Raw genomic sequence first — 11359 nt, forward strand, 5'->3', positions numbered from 1 at the left:
AAAAATTTTGAGTTTTTATCTTTTCAGTTGATAGAAAGCTAACTTTTAAATTAGTTGACTCATTTAAAAAGTATAATGACAAGTTAACATTGACTTTATCAGGGCATATGATACCCAATACAATTTCTCAAAACAAAGTAAACTTTCACAAAAATGTCAGCATTTTCAAGTTTATATGTTATGGTGTTTGAAATCGATTCATTTCTCCCTTTCTGGAATAGTTTTTATACTTTATTCCAAAAATTGAAAAATTCACTTAAAAATATTTAAAATTAATTCATTTATAAAAGGTTGGTTGACAAACTGGAAAGTGTAAGTTCAGTGAAATAAACACTTTGTGAAAAGCTGTTTCAGAGAGGTCATTGTTCAACACTTTAACTTGTGCAAAAGATATTTTCAAATGGTGTATGATGTGACACGTTGTGCAATTTTTTTATCACATTTTCAGAAGCTACTTACTTGTAGTATTTGCCACTAGCTAAGCTTTGTTACAAATAACACTGCTTAAGCCTGTTGGATCATAACTTGGATCCTTTGGCTTTAATGAAATATAAGATTTTTTTGCCAAGTTTTGCCCCCACTGAGTTTGGCAAAGATCTACACCTGCTTTCAGAGGAAAAAGGTATCAGCTTTCCTAGCCTGTTACACAAGGATATAGCTCTCTTGCAGCTGCCTGCATTGCACATACACTACTCCTACACTACTTGGTTTGCACTTAGCCTTCTTATCTGTCTTACTCATCTGCGTGCAAGGGCAGATTTTAGAGCAGATTTGTCTAGCTGGTGGACTTCCAATCACATCTGGACTGGAGTTGAACATGTGTTTTTCCACGGTATCGGACATGAGGTATCTCTCGTGCTCCAGCAGGTGATGCTATATTTTTAGCATTCTTGTGGGCACGAGGGAGCAGCTGCAGTGTGCAGATGCCAGCTGTGAGGAGAGCAGGCAGCCCTGGGCGGTGCTGGCAAAGCTGCAGCTGGTACACTGCTGCTTGCTGAGAGGCGCTTGGTGGAATTGCCCAGACAGCCTCCGTGAAAGTGAATGGAGTAGCAGCTGCTTTAGTCCACGTAATTTAAGATTTCTGGTTTGCTGTAGCAAAAATACCTCCAAGTTAGTTGTGACATTTTTAAAGTTTGTTTTCAGAGAAAACCTCCTGTGTGGATGAAAAGCTCTTCTTTTTTTTTATATCACCTTTTTTTTCTTTTATTTTGTAATAAAGACTCTCTTTTGCTACCTGCGTTATCTGAATGGCTTCCTTTTGCTGTCTCTGCATCTAACTTCAGAAATCTGCCGTAATATCTCCAGCTGTTCTTCAGCATTGGGAAACGGCACCTCTTGTACCCTCCAGGTAGCAAACATTGCAGTTCTTGAATCGGGAAGCTGCTTCTGAAAGAAGTCCTTTTCAGCAAGAAATATCCTTTATTCTGTTTGATAGCCTGTTACCCAGCCTGGATTTTTCACCCATGGTTTATAGGTGTGGCAGCGTTCCTAGGATCAGCCAAGCAGTTCACCCCCTCCATTGCACGTAATGTCAACAGTCCAGATGAAGAGCTGGGGTCTACATCATCCTCCTTCATAGATCTGACATAGGTGATGGGAGGCTGCTGGGCAACTTTTGGATAACAGATGTTCTCAGGCCCCGGTGGCACGAAAGCTGGACCTGAGCACAGTGTAAAACAGCCCTGAGAGTGTACGTGGGGGACACAGCAATGGTCCTGCATGGTGTCCCTGCTTATGACATCCTCTCTGAGCTTAGTACCCAGAGGAAGATAACACTGAAAATTCCTGATCATGTGTTCTGGCAGAATCCCCATGAGGCCTCTTGAGATGGTTTTTGACTTGTTACCCGCTGTTGGAGCAGTAGTAAGGAGATGGAACTAAGGCCTTGTACTTCCCATGATTAACGTGCAATTGGCAACGTAAGTCTACATTGTAAACTGACTGACCTCTTGGGGAACGTGCTACAAGACAGAACCCCAGTAGCTGAGAAATGCTTGCAGCAGCAGATCCTTACAATGCTGCTGTAGGTGTCTGTTTTACCATGGAAAGGTATTTAATAGTCAAGCACAATTACTTTTTTCCATTTTCATTTTCTCCCAATTCCTGTTGTTTCTACTACTTATTCAGCAGCAAGGGAGACTGCTGCTGTGGCACATTTAGTACAGACAGGTGGTGACAGCTTGCAGCGTTTTAACCACTACTTTGCTTAGACCTTCTCTGAGCATGAGTTTTTACGGTACTACAAAAAACATGTGGTAGCACTGAAATAGCTTTGCCTGAGGGGAAGATGCACAGAACTGGGATCTGGGAGATTCCTTTGGTAAGGGTAGAAAGGTATTGGACTAAAGGGGTGGTTTAAGAAGCATGACATGAGAGTTCATGAGACTTGGTTTTATTTCCTAGCATTGTGTGACTGTGGACAATGCATTCCTTCTCCCTTCTATGGCAGGCAGAGGTCTGTAACTATAAAATCCATCAGTTTGTGAAGGGCACAGGTACTAGGGGATGACAAAAAGTCATATAACTATCTAGACACGCTGAACAATCTGGTTTATGCATCTGAGTAGAATAATCCAAGACACAGAAGGGAAGGACACACAGCGAACTGGTCAGTTCAACAAAATACTGTACATGTACCACATGCTGCATTGTTAGCTCTTAATAACAAACATATTTTTGACACAGTATGGACTTGCTTGCGCTTTCTCACAATGTACACAGAGAATAATAACAAGGAAGTATTTGCTCTTGGCTTCTTGGTTTTTTACATTAGCAATGTCAGAGCCTTTTCCTTGAGGTGTTACTGAGGGGGTGGGTAGGAGAGTTGCGCTGAGTGTGAGACTACAGGGATCTCGGCTTGCAAGTGATCCAGAGCCTAAAACATGGTGGCCTGTGCAATCCTCCTCCCCAAACTCTGTCCCCTCCCCTCACCACCCTGGTGCTGTTTTGTGCTTAACTAAATGTTAGGTCTCTTGTTTTATAGGGAAACAAAAGGGAGCCAGGCACTCCTGGTGCTACCTTTCCTTTTCAAACTGCTCCCCTGGAATGAATTTTTCTTGCTTTGATTGTATTTAAATAGTAGAAATTACAAGAGACTTTTGGGACAAATTTTAGAAGGCATTTAGTTGCCTCGTTCCCACTGGGAGGAGATCAGGCTCTGAAGAGCCTGTGGTGTGATCCAGTATCCCTGGCAGTTTGTTGCCTACCAGCAGGGTCTGAATGGCAGGATAAAAATAAGAGCTGGAAGAACTTGAGGCTCTAGGAGCACCATGTCACCCAGAGCACTGGGTTAAGCCCTGCTTTGATGCTGAAGTGCGCATCATTCTGGCTGATGCATTACTGGAGAAATTGTGATGAAATGGGAAAATAGTTGTGTTATACAGCTGTTTGCCTAAGTGGCTGAAGGATCTGGCTTTTGAATTAAGCGTGCTCTGAAACAGCGTTCCAGTATGTAAATCTAAATGCCAAGAACAGAGGGGCCTGGTTTATGTGACATTCAGGGGAATAACTGAAAGGGGGAAAAAAAGTATTAATTGGAAAAATATCCTTCAAGAAAGATATTATGGCATGAACTAATATGTTAGAACAATAGCATGAACTAACGATGACTTGGAGTTGAATTGCAGTACCTGGGTTATTTGAAGCATTACAAACCAGAGGGACAACAGCATATAAGGAAAGAACGAGTAGGAGACAATCTGTTTTTTTTTTCCCTTTCCCTGTCTCTCAGTTTTACAGGTTAGTTTTCCCAGGCAGTGTTTCACACAGAGATTGCAGTGGTTCAGCTTTCTAAGCCTAGTTGTCACATGTTACATCTCTCCTTCAGGAAAGCTGCCTGCCAGATGCAGACTGATGGGATACATCTGGTGTCTTCCTTGAGGGTGATGAGAGGATTGAAGGGCAAATAGGCACCAACACCACAGATGAGGACACGCAGATACTTTTAGTGTTTGTGCCACTGGAAAAAGGAAGGTTTTCTGGAAGGAACTGGAACCTGTGATTTATGCCAATAAAACATCATTTTAGATTCCTTGAAGTCCATTGTTAAATTCTCTTTTCATAAATATTTAAGTTCTTGCCCAACTTGTTGTTGCTGATTCCTTAAAAAATGCAAAGGAGAGAGATTGCTTCTGATTCCTTTGTGACTCTGATATATTAATGTTGCTTTCACAGGCAAGATACCTGATGATCTCTTACAAAATGCACAAGAGGTGCTGAGGAGGGGCTATGTTTTTATAAGCAAATGCAGCATGTAGTGAATTCATGCTCTGCCTACCTGCAGAAACCATGATTTCCACACACGTTTGCACACAGGAACTGTATGGCTGTGCACCACCCCACAACTGCCTGCTATTTCCCAACAATTGCAAGTACCTCTGCCTTGCCCTTGTTCCCTGGACAGATCTGAGGTCACACGGCTGGAATAATCCCCTTAGTTTATCTTTCTGGCTATATCATGCCCTGTTTGAAAATTCCTCCCACTTACTTCTCCTTACAATCAGATCACTGTAAACATCTCATTCTTCCTTCAAATGCCTATCAGAATTTTAGGCTCACTTATCCCTCTGTCTCAGTCTGCTGTCTTATTTGCCTTGCTATCTCTGCTCCTGTAGCATGCTAGTCTTGACATCCTCTTAAGTTCTTCCTCTCTGCTTTCTGTGCTTGTTCCCAATTGCTTTCTTGCAGAGGATGCTTTTTTGTATCTTTTCTCTTCCACTAATACCCTATTAAAAACCCGCTGTTACCTTGGTACCCAGGAGCGGTGTCTTTATAGATGATTAAAAGACACTTCAGTAACTGACTGAAACAGTTGCTGAATTTCCCAAGGTACCCTATCTTCCTCTCTGTCTCTTTGATTTGAGATCTGAGAAGTGAGAACTGCCTTTATTTGGGGATATTGCAGATATTAAACATATGATAAAATAGGAATAACAATTTCCCAGTTTGCATGTGCAAATGTAGATATTGGTACGATAAACCACATGTGACTTTTTGCAGGTGCTCCCTTTGCCAGGGTTCTGGGCTTCTTGCCAACGCATTTTCTCTCAACCTCACTGTTAACCAGTCCCTTGCATTTTGCATCAGCTTCTGTCTAAATAGGCTTAGCCCTCCAGTTAATAGATATCTTTTTCTCAAGCCCTGCCCATTGCACCTGCCTTTGAAAATGTGCCCTGGAGAACCCAGTGAGTCATCTGTTGTGTGCTGTTGCTGTTTGATTAAATCATTGCTTAGTTTCAGGTGGCTGCATTTGCGAGCTGGAGCACTTGATTCTCCTGTTTACTGCTTTTGTATATCACGGAAGTGTTTGTAAAGCTTGAGGGGAGGTTCAGAATGAAAGGTACAATATCAGTGTTTGGGATAACAAATGGTATAGGCCATACATGCTCTTCATTCAATGCTTTTTCTGTTTCCACACCAGTGAGCACGATGGATGTAATGTAGTCACAGCATGTTTCCAGAAATCCTGAGATCAGTAATGTAAAATAGGTCTTTGGAATTTTAATAATGGAGAAAATGTCAGCATGCAAAGTTGGTGCAGCCTTGTTCCTCCCTTTGCCCAGTTTTACTCCTTTAGACCAGTCTATGTATTTTCTGACCTTGCAGACATAACATAGGGCGGCGCTAGGGAACCCTCCAGAACCTTGCACTGATTCCCCTCCTGTTCCAATAGGATTCACCACCCTACAAAGTAAATGTATACAGGCGTACTTTTAGACCAGACCTTCAGGATCAGCTCCCATCTCCCTGGATGCATTTGGGAAGCTTGGGGACCTTCAACACTGAAATGACTTTTAACATCTACTAAGAGGGACTGTGGCACCCAGAGATCACCGGGTTCTTTCCAGACCGCTGTTTTTCCCCAGCTGCGTTCAGGGACGAGTTGTGTGTCACTGGCAATGCTTCAGTCAAAACAGTTTGAAGGCTGTTTTGTACTACCAGAGGTGAACAGCGAAGTGTTGAAGAGAGCATGATTCTGACCCACCCTCCTTGTAGAAATGACGTTACTTATTTAGGTCATTAAATAATGGTGGTATTTTCTCATAAAATGTATTTGTACACTGTCAAGTATATGTCTGGGGTTTCAGAGATCAGCTGCCCAGATCAGGTATCACAGATCACAGTTATAGGCTAATGCTGGGAATGGGAAATTATACAGAGGAAAGAGACAGTTAATTCTTCCATGTGGGCATGAATAACTGTCAATTGCAGTTGACAGTTCGGTAACTTTCTTGAGCGTTAAACTTAGACAACCCTTTTTTTTCGGTAGTCTCTTCATGTATCTTGATATGGAAAGCAGTTTGAGACATTCTTCTTAGGAAAGAAGTATGATCAGAAGCTCTTGTTGTGATTGCTGCAGTGGCATGGTTCACTCCCCGTTAGAGAACTGCTTATCTAGCTCAGGCTACAAGCCAATAATGAGTTATCAGCCTCTCTAAGTGAAATTAAACAAGCAGTTATTCAGAGCTATACTGAACCTATAGAATGAGAAATATTCTCAGTAACAAGTCATGATCAGATTGGGTTCAGTACCAAGAAAATCCTTACTCATTTGCCTATCAAGGGGTTTTGTTTGGGTTTTTTTCATTTGGTTACCAGAAGAAGTGAAGATTTTTCTCCCTCATTTTACATCAAAAATCTTCTTGATCAACAACAAAAAATCATAGTTTATGGGTTTTTTCATGCAAACACTTATATTGGCACAATCAGAGCACTCATCTTTTGCCATGGAGAGGGAAAAATAATATCAGCCAGAGCCCCCAAAGAAGTCTGCCTTATTAGTGATTGAAAGATTATTTATTTGCAGCTAAAGGTGCTGGAGTGATCCGTGTGTGAATTTCTGTCTCCTTCTAGGCTTTACAAAAATTCTTGTACTGAGGCAAACGAAGTTGCCAGACAAGTAGGGCCTCCCTTCAGTAATTATTTAGTCTTACTCTAAGAGAAGACAAAACGGATAACAAACATGAAGACACAACTTCCAATCCCATGAGCCTATTTTGCTGTCCTTATTCCTGTTTTTTAGATCACAGCAATTCTTTGTCTTTAACTCCAGAACAATGTTCAAAAAGCTTGATTTTGCTTTTTGAACAGTTTGTGGCTTTGTTGCTCTCCTGCCTATTTGAAGACAGTGGTGATGAATATGAAAAGCCATTTTCTTTACACCAGATACATATGCTTGATATACAAAACCATAAATCTTGCACTAAGTGCTGTTCTTTTTCTTCCTTGGATCTCATGTGTTACTTTACGGGTGACCTGTTTAGCGTTCTTTGTGACTATGGTTACACACAGAGAAGTAATATAATCACTAAACAGTCTATCTGTTTTAGTTGCAGAGCTAGAACCTAACTTTTTGGTTCTCAGCATAGACTCCCCACTTATATATAAGTGGGGCTTATGCCTTATATACAGCCCAAACTCCCTTCTGGGATGGCATCCCTTGATGCAAGTGATGGAGAGAAGGATTAGGAGATAGCAACAAACAGGAGATTTTGTTTAACTGATCATGTAAGCAAATAGATTTTGTCCGTTGATGACATATGCGAATAGCTAGTCTTCAAATGACATGTGCAACCGTGTTTAACCCCAGAACAGTTATGGATTCCTGAAAAGTTGTTCTTACTGACACTCCCTGGCCAAGTTAGGTTTTATGTTCTTCATAGGTAAAAAATGCTGCAGGTTCACCTTGTTTCTGTGTGGTTTTATGTGTCTCAACAGAACTCAAGCTTCCCTAAATGCACGTGTCTAAATGAAAAATGAATGTAGATAAGTGAAGTTGAAAGGCAGTAAAATAAGATACTGTCAGCTGAGGGCAAATGCAAAAGCAGCTGTATCTGCCCTCCTCAGCAGACTTCCTCAGAAATAAAGCAGGGTAAAGGATTCTACAGAATGAGCCATTCTCCATGCTCCAAACCTCTGAGTCAGAAATCCCCAAAATAACTTAAGGACAAATGGCACTCAACTTATTTTGGGGATTTCTGACTCAGAGGTTTACAAATGGCACTCTAACAGAAGGGTTTCTTGAGTTACGTAAAATGGGAAAGCATGATGATGAAACCAAAACAACAAATAAATACTATGTTTTGTATACCCTTTCATTGCCTTCCCAAAAAGAAAATATATCCCCCCAAAAGTTAGCTGAGTTTTATCAGCTTTGCAAAACGATGAATGAACGCCTTGTTCTTTACTATTGCTTAAGTCATTCCTGTTTATGCCAGTATTTCAAGGATTATGTTTTGATTGTTCTGAAGAGGTGAAAACACTTTCTTGCTGATGAATAAACACTGCCACTTTTAAATATTTGTATGCGAAATGTCTTTAAAGCCATTATGAAATGCTTTCCAAAAGCACTAAGAAGCTGCTTCCCGAAAAGACAGTTTTTCTCTACATTTTCTTTCATGCTAAACAGTCCAAATGAAAAGCCTTTCAGAGTTAACTAGTTTAAGCAATACCAGTGTTTTAGTGTAATGAATAACTTTTTATAGAGGACAATTGCACACAGTTCAATATGCTAGTATTTCTATTTCTGTGCCCCACCAATGCCGGGATTCTAGGGTAGAATTTCTTTCTTTGAGAAAGCTGAAGCGATCAAAATCCTGATTAACCTCTGATATTCACGTGGTGCTCTTGATCTTGAGGACCGAAGCAGTAACAAAGAGTTAATGGCAGCCATATGCTCAGGGTATTGTGGGTACTGTTGACCCAAATGTGAACTCCGCAAGCCAGGGCTGCTAACTGCTGTTTGTTTCAGGTTTGGCGTGGAGATTACTGATGAAGAGTTTGAGCTGCTACTTGACAGAATCCCCCTTGATGAAGATGGAAATGTCAGATACCCCCAGTTCACGGCCAGGTTTGATTCCTGGTATGCAGCGTATGCGTTTTATTTCTCATTTGTGAGTGGAATTATTTTTAATCTAAAAGGCTCACATAACATTTCCAGACTGATTCGCATTTCTTAAATGTGCTCCTTTAAGACGCATTTCTTGCATGGAGTATGCTGATTGATTACATTTAAAATCAGCTGATGTTATGGGTATATACTGTTTATAATTTAGTTGCTCTTTAGATGCTAATTACATATTTTACAAGAAAGACTTCAAAGGCATGTAACGTACCTTCGTGCTTTCTGTAGGCTGGGAAATATGACAGACTTCTAAATAAAAGCTAACTATTTCCAAAAAATGGTAATAAACGTACTTAGTATCTCTCTGAGCATTTACAGGCCCTTTGTGTAGTCTGAAGTACTTCTGAGATGATGATATCGGTTAATAGAAGCTCTACTCAGCCTCCAAGGCCTAGCTGTGAATTAGAGTTTGATTAAAATAAAGCAGCATTGGGCTAGATAGAGATACTTTATTATTTTCCAAAAATTAGGACTCCATCCCCAAAAACTGTCATGCCAGTAGCAGGGCAGAAGCCAGTGACATTGCTGAGGTGAGTGAAAGTCTCTTGTGGAATCTGGGACTGGAGAAAGCCATTCCACCCATGAAATCTGGAGAAGTAAATTTCAGCACTTTCACGCACACTTGCATGTACACATAAAAGCTAGACTGCTCAAACAGGAATGCAAATGTTTTTGAGTTATTTAGCAGGTAAGGGTATCTAGTTTGCATACACACATGAAGGGTAGGTAGAAGTCTGAGTTCGCTGTACTGAAACCACACGGGGTACCTTCCTGCACTTCAGGTAACAAACCAACTAAGTACTGCAAACCTGATGCGCCTGCTTCTTCCTTCCTATTCCATTGGTTGCTCTTCCACTCGTTCTTTTCCTCAGTCCTTGTCTTCCTGCTTCAGGAAGCTTTGGGGCTGAATTCAGCTGTCCACACGTTTGCACACAGGGCTGTCGGATACGACACAGGATTCATGAGATGTGTATGACCTTCTGGAATGGTATCCCCTAGGCAATCTCCAAGGGTGTCTCAAATGACCCTTGAATGCATTTGGGTGGGCTCCTGTTTCTCGCATACTTTTACTGCCAAGGCCTCCTCTCCAGTTCTTTCTTTTATAGCCCTCTGACTGGGTTGCAGCTATCCCAGATTCAGTTGTGCATGAATTTCTGTGAAGTGTCTAAATTCCAGAAATATTCCCTGGTTTTCCTGTGGTAAGGGTGTAAAGAGGAGGCAGAGGATAAAGACCGTCCAGCAAAGCTGACCAACCTTTGAGAAACCAAAAGCATCAAAAATAAAATATACCGAGATGCACAACACTGGGCCCTACCTCCTTCCTCTTGCTGTGCACTCAGCTGCAGTAACCCTCCTCTGTGCTTCCTGCCTTTCTTACACACACATTGCTTCAGCTCCCATGTCCAGGTAAATTCTGAAATTAAGAGAAGCTGATGTCCCTAAAAAAGGCAAGATGATGCTTCTCAGCAGTGTCTTATCTTTGTGCATCAATTCATGGATTAAGATGGATCTGGACACCACATTTATTTCTGTTTCTAGTAATTATTTTCTTGTGTTTGCTTATGGTTAAAGTGACACATTTTCACCACAAAGGAGCTGCATTTAGCCCAGAGTATACCACTGGCTGTGACCTTGTCTTGAAGTGTGTCCCTAAGAGTATGCACAGCTACTCATAGCCCTTTAGGAGAGTTATCACTGAGCCCTTATTTCAATAGTAAAAAACTGTGCTGTGTAATATTCTTGAGGATGCCAGCAAGACAGCAGTTTACATGCAGGCTTGCATCTGACAGTCTTATGGACCGGGAGCAAAACTGAACACCATGATTTGCAGGGACATGTGGGAAGCCTAATTTGTACTAACCTAGCTCGGCCACCTTCAGGCCCTTTGCAATCCAAGGTGAGCTGGGAACACACTGGGAAATAAAAGCTTACCTCTAAGGCCGACATCTACCAGGGAACCAGAGACAACATCCAGGACTTTGCTGCTGAGTTTCAAAAGTCATTTGAAACCCTTGGTCCAGCTACATTAAGCAGTAAAGGAAGGAATCTACAATAATTGGCAAGTTAAAACTGCCTGCTATAAACGGGAGTGCACTGGGAAGCAAGCCTGGATGCATAGCAGACAAATGCCACAGGAAGTGCAAAAAAAGCCAATTGGGTAATGAAGGCTCTTTTCCCCAGGTCAGCCAGGGACATATGGACATGCCCGGCCTTGTATCTTCCCACAAATAATAATGGGACCCTAGAAGCTGAACTACCATCTCTTGCCAGTAAGATACTAAGAGATCTCCTCTTCTCAGAACCTCTGGAATCTGAATGGTCGACTGCACAAGTGGAGTTTTATGTGGGCCAAGTCTTGCGTGACTCCTGTACTTGTTTGGCTATCAAATGCCACCAAGAATAGGCTTAGGTTAGATACATGGGCACCAGTAACACCTGGGCTTCTTTGCCAGGGAA

General features: G+C 41.6%; 1 long non-coding RNA gene across 2 annotated transcripts in view; it reads left to right on the forward strand.

Moving 5' to 3' along the window:
- Nucleotides 1-9177, forward strand: part of LOC103922526 — a 31420-nt gene extending 22243 nt beyond the window's left edge. For both annotated transcript variants that reach the window (XR_663887.1, XR_663888.1), the window contains one exon: nucleotides 8750-9177. This is a non-coding gene — a long non-coding RNA (uncharacterized LOC103922526). The remainder of the gene's footprint in view (nucleotides 1-8749) is intronic.
- The last annotated feature ends 2182 nt before the right edge of the window (nucleotides 9178-11359 follow it).

This window comes from Pygoscelis adeliae, unplaced genomic scaffold (genome assembly GCF_000699105.1).
Source record: "Pygoscelis adeliae isolate BGI_AS28 unplaced genomic scaffold, ASM69910v1 Scaffold167, whole genome shotgun sequence".
NCBI classification, from domain to species: domain Eukaryota; kingdom Metazoa; phylum Chordata; class Aves; order Sphenisciformes; family Spheniscidae; genus Pygoscelis; species Pygoscelis adeliae.